The sequence below is a fragment of the Stegostoma tigrinum genome, chromosome 38, assembly GCF_030684315.1.
Source record: "Stegostoma tigrinum isolate sSteTig4 chromosome 38, sSteTig4.hap1, whole genome shotgun sequence".
Classification (NCBI taxonomy): domain Eukaryota; kingdom Metazoa; phylum Chordata; class Chondrichthyes; order Orectolobiformes; family Stegostomatidae; genus Stegostoma; species Stegostoma tigrinum.
The window spans coordinates 8,081,687-8,096,615 of NC_081391.1; the positions used below are offsets into that span (position 1 = coordinate 8,081,687).

Consider the following 14,929-nt stretch of genomic DNA (forward strand, 5'->3'; position numbering starts at 1 on the left):
AATCAAGGGCCATGTGATGTCTCAGTGGTGAGCACTGCTGCCTCACAGCACCAGGGACATAGGTTCGATTCCAGCCTCGAGTGACAGTCTGTGCGCAGTTTGCATGTCCTTGCTTTGTCTGCGGATTCTCTCTGGGTGTCCTGGTTTCCTCCCACAGCCCAATGATGTACAGACTAGGTGGATTAGCCGTGGCAAATGGTAGAGTTGTGGGGATAGGATGGGTCTGGGTGGAATGCTGTTTGGAGAGTCAGTGTGGACTTGATGGGCTGAATTCCACACTCTAGTGATTCTCGGGTGAAAGAGAAGGGCTCGTGTCGCATCAATATATCTGAGCCAAAGGGCCCAGTTTCAAGTCTCATCTGTTCCAGACATGTGCAATACCATCTCTGAATGGGTTGGTTTAAAAAAAATCTCCAGATCAAATAAAAACCCATGGCCCCACCATAGCACATCAGGCCATTGTATCAACTACAGTCACTGACCTCATTTCATCTGGTGATCTTCCTTTGTACTGCCTCCAACCTGATAGCCCCCCAGCTCTGCATAGCTTGCTTCTACCTCCTTCCGAAAATCTACCAGCAGGATTGCCTGAGCAGACCCATTGTTTCAGCCTGCTCGTGTCCCACAAAACTCTTCTCTTCCCACCTTGACTCAGTCTTTTCTTCCCCTGGTCCAGCCCCTGTGTGCTTACATCTGCGATTCCTCTGACAGTTTACACCAGTTCTGGAATTTCCAGTTTGCAGGCTCCAGCTGCCTCCTCTTTACCATGGACATGCAATCCCTTTACACATCCATTCCCCACCAGGAGCGTCTCAGGGCTGTCTGCTTCTTCCTATAGCAAAGGCCTGAACTGTCCCTACCCACTGCCACCCTCCTCTGCTTGGCCGAGCTCATCCTCACCCTCGACTACTTCTCTTTTAACTCCTTTCATTTTCTTCAGGTCAGAGGGGTGGCCATCCGTATTCACATGGGCCGCAGTTATGCCTGTCTCTTTGTGGAGTACGTGGAACACTTTCTTGTTCCAATACTATTTTGGCCCCCGCCCACAATACTTTCTCTGATCCATCAATGATATCATTGGTGCTGCTGCCCTCTCTCATCTGGATTTGTAAAACTTCATTGATTTTGCTTCCAATTTCCACCCTGTACTCACTTTCACCTGGTCCACTCTGACTCCTCCCTTCCTTTCCTTGATATCTCTGTTTCCATTTCTGAGGATAGACCGGCCACTAATATTTACAATGAACCCACCGTTCCCACAGCTACCCGGACCTGTCCTTGCACCCTGTTTTCTATAAAAGATTCTATTCCATTCCTTCATCTCTGCCTATGTTCCGATGAGGCCAGCTTTGACAAGGGAACCTCCAAAATGTCCACCTTCTTCCTCAAATGAGGATTCTCCAACACTGTTGTCAGCAGAGTCCAACCCGTCTTCCACACTTCCACCCTCACCCCATTGCTTCCCTCCTGCAACTGCGATAGGGTTCCCTTCATCCTCAGCTACCATCCCACCAGCATCCACATCCAGAAGATCATCAGACACCATTTTCCCCCACCTGTTCCCTCTGGCACACCCTGGTCCTTCAGTCCCATCAGCACCCCCCCCCCCCCACCGACCATAGCCACATGGTACCTTCCCCTGAAACTGCTGAAGATGCAACATCTGCCCATTTACCTCCTCCCTCCCCAGTATCCAAGGGCCCAAACATGCCTTCCAGGTGAAGCAATCCTTCACATGCACTTAAACCAGAATCTAGTCCACTGTATTTGCTGCTCACAATGTGGTGTCCTCTACATCGGGGAAATGAAGCATAGACTGGGTGACTGCTTTGCAGAGCATCTACTTTCTGCTCACAAAAAAGACCCTGTGCTTCCTGTTGCCTACCCCGTTAACACATCACCCTGCTTTCTGGCCAATATCTCTGTCTCTGGCTTGCTGCAGTGTTCCAGCGAAGCACAACACAAACTGGAAGAAGAACAGAGATAATGGAGACTGCAGATGCTGTAGAATCCAAGATAACAAAGTGTGAAGCTGGATGAACACAGCAGGCCAAGGAGCATCTCAGGAGCACAAAAGCTGATCAGCTTTTGTGCTCCTGAGATGCTGCTTGGCCTGGAAGAAGAACATCTCATTTTCTGTTTGGGGACCCTGCAGCTCTCTGGACTCAATATCGAGTTCAATAATTTTTGGGCTTGAACTCCTCCATGTCCTAGACCCCTACCCTACACACCATGCCTTGTTATCACACAGTCTGCCATTACAAACTACCTATTGTTAGCCACAAACAGCCTCCATTATCAGCTATTCACCCACCTGGCCTGATTGTTATTACTGATTTGTTTATCCAACTATTCTTCTCTCTCTCTTTATCTCTATTCTTCTCTTCTCTGTTCATCGTTCTCTTTCGCTGTCTCTTGCTCTAGGAAAACCTACATTTTCTGAGTCGCCTTCAGTTCTGAGGAAGGGTCATCGGACCCAAAATGTTAACTTTGATTTCTCCTCACAGATGCTGTCAGACCTGCTGAGCTCTTCCAGCAGCTTCTGTTAATATCTTAGACCAAACCCTATTGTAGGTTCTCTGAAAGAATTCCATGATACAAAAGTTGCTATTAGTTGTAGTCTCCCAATAGTCAGGGCTGGAGAGATGTCAGTGGCTTAGAAGACAAATTCAAAAGCAGAAGGCATAGGAAGATATTCTACAAGGCTGCTGTAAAACATCAGTTTAATGAGACCCTGTTAAGAATTGATAATGAGTTGAGGTAATGATTTGTTAAAGGTCTCCAGGAGAAATGTTAATGAAAGTAAGTAGCATTAGGTGAATGCTGAGACATTTGCCAAAGGGAAACCAATTGCAGCTGAACTGGAAGCTTTGGCACAGTGAGAGGGGTGACCCCTCATAGGGGATTTAGTGTCTGTAAGGTGGTTGTTAGGGTAAAAGGGGTCGACACTTTTTTTTCTGACATTTTTAATAAGCTTGTTTCAATAGATCTTTTTCTTTCACATGGTAAACTTTGAGGTTCTTTTGTTAAGTGTACGTTGGCAGCCTCCTGTGCATTTGTTCAATGACTCTTATAAACCAAAAAATACTCTAGGATCTGACTTGTATAATATTATCATCACCTGCGGTCATGCAATATGCAGGAACTTCCAACCAATGAATTTGGAAGCCAGCTTAATTTTAACTTTTTATCTAGGAGTGCAGCCTGCCCTATTTGCCCTTGAGAAGTTGGTGGGGCTTCACAATGTGATGAATATGTCTTTTTTTATTTCAAAAATGTACTTTATTCATAAAAAATGTCTTCATATATATAGTCGCAAATATCAAGGAAATAAACAAACATTGGAGTTTGATTCTGTTCAAACAAACCAAATATATCTCTTACACATACCAGACTATATTTGCATGCATTTGAGACACTAGGAGGGTCTGAGAACTGAACGGACCTCCATTTAACTTCAGCAGGAAGACCTCAGACAATGGTCTTTACCCCACTGCACCTTGGCAGCAGCTGCCCCAAGCTTTAGTGCATCCCTCAGCATGTAGCCCTGGACTTTTGAATGTGCCAGTCTGCAACACTTGGTTGGGGTCAGCTCCTTGTTCAGGAAGGCCACCAAGTTTCCGGCAGACCAAAGCATGTCTTCTGCTGAGCTGATGGTCCTCCAGGCATCACTGATGTTTGTCTCGGTGTACGTCCTGGGTAAGTGACCGCACGGCACAGAATCCTGTGTCATGGAGCTGTTCAGCACAAGTCTTGACAAAACCGTCTCCCGCCAGACCTCCTTTGCAAAGGCACATTCCAGCAGGAGATGTGTGACAGTCTGTACCCCACCACAGCCACTTTAAGGGCAGTGTGCAGTGGTTCAGACTGACTGGGTATACATGAAGGACCTCCTGGGTAGTGACCTTCTGACCACCAGCCAAGCGATGTCTTGGTGCTTGTTAGAAAGTTCTGGTGATGAGGCTTTCTGCAGTGTGTTTCTACAATGATGTTAAGCAGGGGACACCTGGATCTTAACACAATGACGATGAAGGAATCAGTGTACATCCAAGTTGAATAGTATTCAAATTGGAAGTATTTGTATTGTCATGTTTCTGTTGTCACTGTCCATTGATTTGTTAGATGTTATGTGTTTAGGAGGAAAATGCATTGATATAAGGCTGGAATTCTAGAGATGCAGAGGAAAAATTTGAGAAAATATCTGGATAGGTACCTTGATTAAACAGAACTAAATATGACATAGATACATGCAGACAAAGGTGAGGCACTGGTGTGTGGGATGATAACTGTTTGAGTTATAAGGAAAGGCTAGATAGGCTGGGACATTTTTCACTAGAGTGTAGGATGTGATCTGATAGAAATTTATAAAATAATGAAAAGTAGGAATTGGGTTGATTGTGGATAACAGTGTGGAGCTGGATGAACACAGCAGGCCCAGCATCTGCAGTTCCCATTATCTCTGATAGAGTTAATTATAGTTGTCTTTTCTGTAAGATGGGGAATTTCAAGAGTAGGGGGCATATTTTAAGGTGAGAGAAGTGATTTAAATCAGACATGAGGTGATTTTTTTTGCACAGAGGACGGTTCACACGTGGAATGAACTTCCTGATGAAATGGTGGATGTGGATACAATTTTAATGTTTAAAAGACATTTGGATGGATCTGTGAATAGGAAAGGTTTGGAGGGATATGGGCCAGGAGCAGGCAGGTGGGACTAGTTTAGTTTGTGATTATGTTTGGCATGGACTGGTTGGACCGGAGGGTCTGTATGACTGCCAAAGTATTGTGGAAGGACCACACTTCAGGCCAGTTCAAGATTAGCTTTTACATTCCTGTGCTTTTAATGTGCTATTTGGGAAAATAAGTTGGCAAAGTTTCTTCAATTGTTGCTCGCTCAGAATCTTGTACCTCTGACCTAGCAGCAGTGCGGGTCCACTTTTCACAGGCTGCAGTTGCTGTTTAAGAAAGGCACACTTTCCAGAAAGGAATTAGGTGGCAACAGTTGCCTTCTTTACCCACGCCCTAAGAATTAATTCAGTGCAAAAGTATATGTTGAGCCTTTGTGAAACACTATACCTGCTGTCCCTTGGGGGAGAAAAGAAACCTGTAAAACTGTAACACTGTGGTCCGCTCTACCCATCATTTCCAATCTATAGCCTGCTGCATGGTTCGTAGCTACATTGTATCTAAAATACAGAGTGCACAATTCTCTGTTCTCTTCGGCCTTAAAGCTATAACCACTGCTGGTATTGTCCTAGGACTGCGTGATTCTCTCTCTCTCTCCTCCTTATCTTGACAGAGCTGATGACCAACTTATTCTGAATAAGTAGGTCAACAGTTTTGGCTAGATAAGCAAGTCATGGGAGCAATTTCAGGCTGGCGCTGGAGAGAATTGCTCCGTCTGGAGGTTGCCAAAGTTCCCTAGATGAATTTTAGTTTCCCCTGCTGCTTATTGCTGGTAATTTCTAGCCTTTTTCCTGAACTTCAGCGTGTCTGTAATCTTTGGGGTTTGTCAGTGTTTAGGCGCTGGGATTGCTGGGTTGAGGGCTTGATGTTTTGTGATGTCAGTTCTTCAACTTTTTTAAAAAAACAAGAGGCAATGGTAGTTTTATTTTGATCTTTATCCACTTTGTGATTTAGTGTGTTGAAGCGAGGGTGGGTTCAGGCGTTGATTTCTACCACTGGTGCTAAACTTTGAGTCTACCGCCTGCCTGCTGCCTCTTGGGAAGTCGGAGAAACTGAGCCGACTTGAGATCCTTTTGTGCGAGGCGAGCACACGCTCATGTTCAGGCTTTGTCTGCATGTTGCTGGAATACAGTCAGAATGTTTCCACAGTCAGACTGGGTTTGTCAACAATTTGCTCGCAATTTGAAGGAACGCTGGAAACTGAGCAAGTAGTTGAAGTGAGTAGGAGGAGATTGCTAAGAGGAGAGAGACCTTACTGTTTTGGTGGGCTACAATCAGCCATCCGTTGGAAATGTTGGTAGAACAGTGATAGTGTCCAATGGTAAGTTTAAAACTGGTTTCTAATAATCCCATTCAGAGTCACGAGGTACCATTCCACAGATGCAGTAGGGGGCAGTCTTAAATCTGCAATTGCATTGAATTATATAGTCATCAAGTTATACTCGGTGTATTCGGCCCAATTTGTCCATGCTGACCAGACGTCCTAAATTAATCTAGTCCTATTTGACAGCAGTTGGCTTATATCCCTGTAAACCCTACCCGTTCATATATCCATCCAGATGCCTTTTAAATTCTGTAATTGTACCACTTTGTCTGGCAGCTCATTCCAGCACCACCCTCTGCCTGAAAAAAGTTGCCCCTGTGGTCCCTTTTAAATCTTTTCCCTCTCACCCTTAAAACCTATGCCCCTCCAGTTTTGGAGTCCCCTACCCTGTGGAAAAAAACTTTGGCGATTCCACTGTATCCACACCCCTCATGATTTCATAAACTTGTGTCGGATCAGTCCCCAGCTTCTGACGCTCCGGGGAAAATAGCCCCCAGCCCGTTCAGCCTCTCCCTGCAGCTCAAACCCTCCAACCCCGGCAACATCCTTTTCTGAACCCTTTCAAATTTAACAATATCTTTCCTATAGCAGCGAGACCAGAATTGAATGCAGTATTCCCAAAGTATTCCAAGACAGGTCATATGGCCCAGTTGCTTCGTTCAAACCTGCTCCCATCTGTTCTATTAGCCCATTCCCCCCTCCCCACCGCATCCAATGTATGCATCCTGTTCACATTAACTGTTTAGGTATAGTCAAGACAGAATGCAGCAGTTGAAAGAAGACAGCTCACCACCGTTTTCAATTAGAAATGGGCAACAGTTGCTGGTCTTTATCAGCAATATTCGCAGCTCGTTGAAGAAACTAAAGCAAAATATGCTGCACACCCTGTCCTTTTTCAAAACAATCTCGGTAGAAATGAAGAGATAATGGGAACTGCAGATGCTGGAGAATAGGGTTAGGGTTAGGGTTACACCAGTGCTTGGCTTTTGAAAGAGACAAAGGGAGTTCGCCTCTGGGCTGCAAGTATTTGATTAAGCAGTCTGCTCTATATCCAGCGTCTGCTGTCACTTAAATCGAAAGAACAGCGGATGCTTGTAAATCAGGAACAAAAACAGAAGTTGCTGGAAAAGTTCAGCAGGTCTGGCAGCATCTGTGAAGGAAAACGGCATAAAGAGTTAACATTTCGGGTCCAATGACCCTGGGATCAGAAATTTGCTCCTATTGACTGGTATTATGTGATGGCAACAATCTCCATTTGGAACGGGTTGGAGTGGGCAGTGTTTTGGCTGCATACGACATAACTTACTAACTTTGTCCTGTACTGCATTTTCTTTCTGTCTCTCTGCCTGCCTTTCCACCAATCATACTGGTGCACTGCTATTATGGAGCTATGAGAAGGTGACTCATGCCGGTCAGTGGTATTCTTCCTTTAGTTGAGTAGCTGGCATGGTGCCAAGGCTGATGTGTGACACTCTCTCTCTGTTAGTTGATCGGCACATGCTAGTGGTGGGGGCAACAACGTGCAGCTTTGGATCTCGCCTGCACTGCAAACAATGATCTGTTTCGGACTTGTACTTAGCTGGTGCTGGAGGTGCAGTTCCTGCGACTTGCTTGTATGTGTGCACTCGCATTTGCAGCCTGGTTAGCCCCTGAGACAGTGAGTAATGCCTGATATTTACTTAAGAGACCGCTGATAGAATAGCGAAGAAAAATGGAACGCCTCCACGGTATTTTAAACTTAAACACCGTCTTTGACGCGTGCGGCGATCACAGCCTGTGAAAATAAACAACATCTGTGTGAGGCTTAACAGTCGCACACCAGGAGGATATGTACGGCAGGGAAGATCCAGATGTATAGCCAACGAATGGCTTTTACTGAAGGAGTATGATGTGAAAATCTAGACCTGTACCTGTTGTCCAGGTGCGCAACTCTAGTCTGACTTTTTCTCCCCTCACTTCCCTTCAGTCAGTAATTACTTGCTGCAGTCTTTTTTTGCTTCACTCTTCATGTGAAGAAGTTTTTGCTCAGAATCCTAGCCCCTGGATTGTCGTCTCTTCTTTTCTCCTGACCAGAAACGTCAGCTTTCCTGCTCCTCTGCTCCCTAGCTTGTTGTGTTTCCCCCCAGCTCTACGCTGCGTTATCGCTGACCCCAGCATCAGAAGTTCTCACTATTCTCTGGATTGTCTCTCCTGGTTTTGTGCTTCTGTCGCCCTTAGTGGAACCTTGTGAGAATCACTCTTGCCTTCGACAAATCAAGGTGTTTTTGGTTGGGACAGCACGGTGTCTCAGTGGTTAGCACTGCAGCCTCACAGCGCCAGGAACCCGGGTTCGATTCCATCCTCGGGTGACTGTCTGTGTGGAGTTTGCACGTTCTCCCTGTGTCTGTGTGGGTTTCCTCCATGTGCTCCGGTTCCTTCCCACAGTCCAAAGATCTGCAGGCTAGGTGGATTGGCCATGCTAAATTGCCTGTAGTGTTCAGGGGTGTGTGTGTGTTATAGGGGGATGGGTCTGGTTGGGATAGATCAAGGGGCAGTGTGGACTTGTTGGTCCAAAGGGCATTTTTCCACACTGTAGGGAGTCTAATCTAATCGAATCTGTCTGTGTGAGTTTGCTCCGGTTTCCTCCCACAGTCCAAAGATGTTCAGATTGGAGTGGATTGGCTGTGCTAAGTTGCCCAGGCTAGATGGGATAGCGTTGGCAAATGCTGAGCAATAGGAATGAGGAGGTGGGTCTGGGTGGAATGCTCTTCAGGGGGTTGGTGTGAACTCGATGGGCTGAGTAGCCTGCTGTAGAGCTTTAATGATTAATCACACTTAACGCACAGTGCTGATGCAATTTGACTGGGCTTAATATCTTCAGGACAGTAAGTAATTTCACAGTCGGATGAATATTCTTGCAGAATAAGACCTTGCCCTGGATGGGGAACGTTGTAAGCAATTTTTATGATTTGAAGTCAGCACTTCTTTCCTGAAGTTTTCATAAAATGCTGCTGTTGGCAGCTGGAAGATCTTTTGGGAGGACGAGATGAAGGGGAAGAAAAGTCTTGGCAAAATATCCCTTTTAGTGCATCTGTCTGTGGTTGGCTTCCTTCAGAGAAAGTGTTAAATAAGAAAGTGTTAAATATGTTAAATAACAGAACATTATTACAATGAAATAGCATGAGTACACCAGTCTGTAAGCTGCAGTTGCCTGCTCATGTGCTGTTTTGCTCTTTGTGAGGCGGGTGAGGTGTCAATCGGTTCATTTTGGTTGGAAGAGCAAAGCTGACCCAGGGTTTCCCTGTGATGTCCAGCTGCACAGCAAGTCTGGCTTGCTGTTTAACATGTGGTTAGAATGGTAAGTGGATAAGCACAAGTGAAGTCAGTGGAGAATCCTTCAGCCAGCAAGCCTAGTGGTCGGATTTGCCTGCACTGGTGCTCTGTAATTATGACTGGAAGAAATAGCTTGCGTGTGTCATCAGTGTGTGTGACTGGCTCAGAATTCTTCAGGCACAGCTGTTCTTGATCCTGCTTTTTTTCTTCTGTAAAACCTTTTTGACAAATGTCCCTTCATGCCAACAGTGGTCAAAGAAAATAAACGGACTTTGTAACTTATCCAACAAAATCAAAAGGGACAGATTGGCTGGGATTTTGCATTGGTGTAATTTTATTTTGTGTTGGAAGTTTTGAAGCGTGAGCTCTAAGAGGTCGAATCCCTGCAATGTGGAAGCAGGCCATTTGAACCCACACCAATCCTCTGTAAGGCATCCCACCCAGGCCCATCCTACTAACTCTGTATTTCCCAGGGCTATCCCGCCTAACCTGCACACTGCAGGGCTATTTAGCACGGCCAATCCACCCTAACCTACACATCTTTGGACTGTGGGAGGAAGCCCACACAGACGCACAGCAAAGTGTACAAACTCCTCAAAATTAGTTGCCCAAGGATGGAATTGAACCTGGGTCCCTGGTGCTGTGAAGTAGCAAGGCTAACTGCTGAGCCACCAGGTTGACTGCTCCATTGAATGAGGCCAGAGCTGGTAGCTTGGCTGTTCCTATAACTAGGGCTGGGCACAGGGCTTTAAATTTGAGGTGGGGATGCAGGGAGGGAGGGTTCAGATGAATGGAGATTTAGAAACTCTAAGGGGGATCAGGACAGCACAATTGTGCAGCAATATAGGGTAAGGACAGGAACGACTGGAGAGTTTAGCACTAATTGTGCATCAGCAAATAAAGTCAATGCAGGAAGTAATTAAAAGTGAAATTCAAGTTTCTTTATCTGAATGCAGGAAGGATCTACAATGTGGTTGCTGAGCTATAGGCACTAATAGAGGTAGATGGTTTAGATTTAATCACTGTTACAGAGACATGGTTGCATTGTGATTAAATGTAGGAAGTAAATATTCCAGGGTGCAAATATTTCAGAAAGACAGACAGAAAGGCAAAGGAGGAGGGGTGGCTCTGGTAGCAAGAAGAGTTTACTGATAAGCAGTGTGGCCTCGGAAGTAGGATCCGTACAGGTAGAAATGAGGAAAATCAAGAATCGGGGCTGACTGAGGGATGTGGTGGCACAGTGGCTCTGTCACTGGTAATCTGGAATCATGCCACATGAGGTCAAATCCCACCCTGGGTGGTTAAGTTTGAATTCAATAAAAATCTGGAATTTTGAAAAAACAACTAACCTAATGGTGACCATGTATCCCATGAGCAGAAACAGAAGTTGCTGGAAGCTCAGCAGGTCCGGCAGCATCTGCGAAGAAAAAGATTGGAGTTAATGTTTTGGGTCTGGTGACCCTTCCTCAGAACAGAGGACCTAAAACATTAACTCTGATCTTTACTTCGCAGATGCTGCCGGACCTGCTGAGCTTCCAGCAACTTCTGTTTTTGTTCCTGATTTACAGCATCCGCAGTGCTTTCAGTTTTTACCATGTAGCCCATGATAGCTGTCATAAAAAGCCAGCTGGTTTCCTCATGTTATATTAGAGAAGTAAATCTACTGTGTTTGCCTGGTCTGGCCTACAGATCCACAGCGATGCAATTGACTCTTAGCTGCCCTTTGGTCTATTATAAATGCAGGGCTAGCCAGCAATGCTCTTATCTTTATGAATAAATAAAAACACAGTCTGAAAAAGCTGGTGGAAGTAGATTATTAATTCCCTATTATGCACAGATATGAGACTCTTGAAACTGCTGTTTCCTCCCATTACCAGATGGTATGTTTTTTTGAAAGAAAGACATGTTTCTGAACCCCCTGAGTATGTAGACCCCTTGAAAAACAGCAGCAAGTGTTTGTGAGTTTAATAACCATGAAAATCTAACGTTACGTCACTCACTCACCCCACACTCTCTCACGCTTGAGCACAATATAATTAAAGAGAATGTTGCTGTTTTACAAAAACATAGTTTGTAATTCATGTGACTGGCTGGTCATAGAGAATGCCTGGTGCTGGCCAAATGAAGAAGAGAACTTCATGTGTGAGCACCAAGCTGGATGAGTTCAGTATCTGAAGATATACGCCAGAGGCATTGCAGGCACCTTTCAGTAGATGGACTTTCTGTGGGTCATGGATTTAATGTTCTTCTTTGCTCTTTCATGGAATGTGGACATCGCTGATGGTGTCAGAAATGTTTTGCCCATCCTTAATTGCTGCTGAACCAAGTGGCTTGCTTGATTATTTCAGAGGGCAGTTTGCAATTCAGCCACTTTGGAGTCACGTGTAGGCCAGATCAAGTGAGGTTTGTAGATTTCCTACCCCAAATAGCGTGAGTGAACCAGATGGATTTTGTGCAACAACTGATAGTCTCAGTATCAGAAACTAACTTTATATTCTAAATTTACTGGTTTGAACCACTGATACCAAAGCAGTGTCTGGGCTTCTGAATTACAAGTGCAATGACTATACCACCATCACTCCTGGAGGTCCGTTTGCTAGAATGTGGACTTGAAAAGGAACATATGTGAGACCTTACTATCTTACTGTGCCCAGTTCTTGAGGGATAGATGTTAATTCCCTCTTAAGATGTTGCTGGTCTGGGAGATTTGAGTTATAAATAAAGGCTGGAACTTCTTTCACTGAAACATTGGAGGTTGAGAGGCAACCTTGTAGAAATTTATAAAGTAATGAAGAGTATAAATAGAGTTAATGGTAGATGCCTTTCTACTAGGAAGGGGGATTTCAAGACTAGGAGGCATAATTTTAAGGTGAGAAGAGAGAGATTTAAAAACGACATGGAGGCAAATTTTTTTTACAGAGTGGTTTGTGAGTGGAATGAACTTTCAGAGGAACTGATAGAAGCAAGTACAATTGCAACATTTAAAAGACATTTTGGATAAGTACATGACTAGGAAAGGTTTGGCGGGATATGGGCCCGGAGCAGGCAGGTAGGACTAGATTAGTTTGTGATAATGGTCTGGTTGGACCAAAGGGTCTGTTTCTGTGCTGTATGACTCTCTCTGTATAACTGCCAGAACAGCAGCAGCTAAGTTATGCCTTTCTGCAAACCAACGCTCAGGGAGACCAACGCAGGTTGATTTCTCACTGCTCCTTACCCGATATGAAGTTGAGCTGTAGCGAATTGCCCAGAGCTTGAGTATTGTTCCCAGACATTCACCTGGGGGTTTGAGACAGTTAGTGTCTTGGTTTCCAGAATGACCCATTTGAGTTAGGAAATACCTTTTTAGGAGTTAAGTACTAACATCTGGAGGCTGGATAGTCCATAAACTCAAAATCTGCCACACCAAGAGTCTGGTGACTCTTGGCAGCCACCAGTTGATTTAAAAAAAAGCAAAGTTCCAAATGATTCCACCCTTGGCACAGTTAATGCTGTAAATTTTATGAATATGATATGCCATCACCTCAGCAAGACACACTTAACAGTAACTTTATTGGTACAGCATTCAATAATAAAGTATTGGAGCTGCGATAATTGTGGTAGACTTCAGTCTTCATATTGAATCGGACAATCAGCTTGGTAAGGGCTGTCTAGTAGATGACCTTTATGGATTGTTTATTTGGTTGGCTTTCTGGAACAATAATTATGAAGTCAGCTAGGGATGAATCTATCTTAGATCTAGTATTGTGTAATGAGGCAGAATTTATTAGTAATCTTAGTAAATGATCTTGTAGGAAACAGTGATCATAATGTCATTGACTACCATGTTAAGTTTGAAACTGACATGGCAAAAACAAGAACTTAAACAAAACCAATTACATAAGCATTAGGGTAAATTGGCCAAAGGATGTGGTGGTGAATGAACTTTGGGCAACGTGTAAAACAAAATCAGCTCAAAATATTCAATGAAAACACATCCCTTCAAAAAAAAACTAACCAAGCAAGATTCATCCCTCAGGATGTTAAGAATATTAGACTAAAACCAAAGCATTATAATGTAAAGAACCGTGCTAAATTACATTTGGGAGTATATTATAAATCAGTAAAGTGCCATCAAAATGTTGGGGGGGGGGGAGGGGCGAGGTGGCAGAAAAGGGGGGAAGAAGTAGAAAGTGAGAGTAAACTAGCCAGGAATATAATTGGAAAAAAGAGTTCCAATAATCTTATACAAAGGAGGAGAGTAGCTATAGTAAACATTGTTTCCTTAGAAGCCGAAACGGGAGAAATTATAATTGGGAATAAGGAAATAGCAGAGACGTTGCACAAATAACTTTTCTGCCTCAACATTAATTGCAGTTGCCCATATGAAATAACGGGTAAGAGTGGGGAGGTTAGACTAATTAATATCAACTAAGAACAAGCTTTGCAAAAGTTTAAGGGCCTATAATTCAACAAATACCTGGGACGGCAGAGGCTTGCATCCTAGGATTCAAAAAGTGATAGATCTGGATTTGCTAGTTATGATTTTGCAAAATTGCTATGAATCTACTTTGATTTTGTACAAATGACAATTGACACTATGCCTGTGTCAACATGCTCCTTATCACCTGATCAGCTTTTCTTTATGCATCCTGCCTGTTTCATGACTTCTGTGTCATCACTCAAAAGCAGGCCAAAACCATTAACCAAAATGAGGACAGAACTTAGCATCTAGAAATGAGCACTGAGCTATGCCCACCCTTCCTAATCTGTGTATTTACCAACCCCACTTCAGCTGTAATAGTAAATTAGATTTTAACTGCTGTGTGCCTCATTGTATGAGGTCAACTAGACAATTTATTTGCGTCCACCAAGTCTCATGTTTGTTGTCCGAATGATCAATCTGAATTTGAGGTATTAATGTGAAGTTCATCTGAAAAACATATCTCTCTGCCTGGCTGTCCGTGGTGTGTGTGGTACATCTCAGAACTTCATAGAATCCCTACAGTGTGGAAGCAGGCCATTTGGCCCATTGAGTCCATACTGAATGTCCAAACCATATCCCACCCAGACCTAACTTCCTGCCCTATTCCTGTACCCCTGCAGTTCCCATTGCTGGTTCACCCAGCCTGCACACCCTCGAACATTTCAGGCAGTTTAGGCTGGCCAATCCCCTTAACCTACCTATTTTCTGTCTCCAGTGGGCACCGCACATGTTAGAGTGCGTCATCAGTTCTGAGAACAACTTTGTAATTTGACCTTGTCAGCTTGCTTTTGAGTATCTGCGTTTAGTTACACTGCCCCTTTTAAGGGGCTATTACTCATTTATTTAGTTTATTTGTTTTGTTGGTTTCTAAAGGAGAGTGAGAAACCAACTTATAATGTGTAAATACAGAGATTGCAAATATTTGCAAATACAGGATCTATCATGATCTCAGCATGCCCTGAAGTATTTTATGACCATCAAAGTGCTTCCTAGTTCTCAGTGTTATAATGGAGGGTTTGCACACATGTTGTCTCAGGCAGTAAAAAAGATAAATGAGCAGATAATCTGGTTGAAGGGTTAATATTAGCCAGGAAACTGAAAAGAATTCTGATAACAGTGATGCAAGGTATTTTCTATCTAAA

At 44.0% G+C, this 14,929-nt stretch overlaps 1 protein-coding gene across 8 annotated transcripts in view; it reads left to right on the plus strand.

Annotated features, from left to right (window-relative positions):
* LOC125447202 (suppressor of cytokine signaling 1-like) overlaps window positions 1-14,929 on the plus strand; it is a 53,566-nt gene that overhangs the window by 25,379 nt on the left and 13,258 nt on the right. Inside the window, exon 1 of one of the 8 annotated variants that reach the window (XM_048521425.2) lies at window positions 7,385-7,421. The exons of 3 other annotated variants lie outside the window; for them this stretch is intronic. The gene's annotated coding sequence lies outside the window, so the exon portion shown is untranslated. 4 more of the 8 variants (XM_048521419.2, XM_048521421.2, XM_048521423.2 and 1 more) reach the window with 4 other exon arrangements.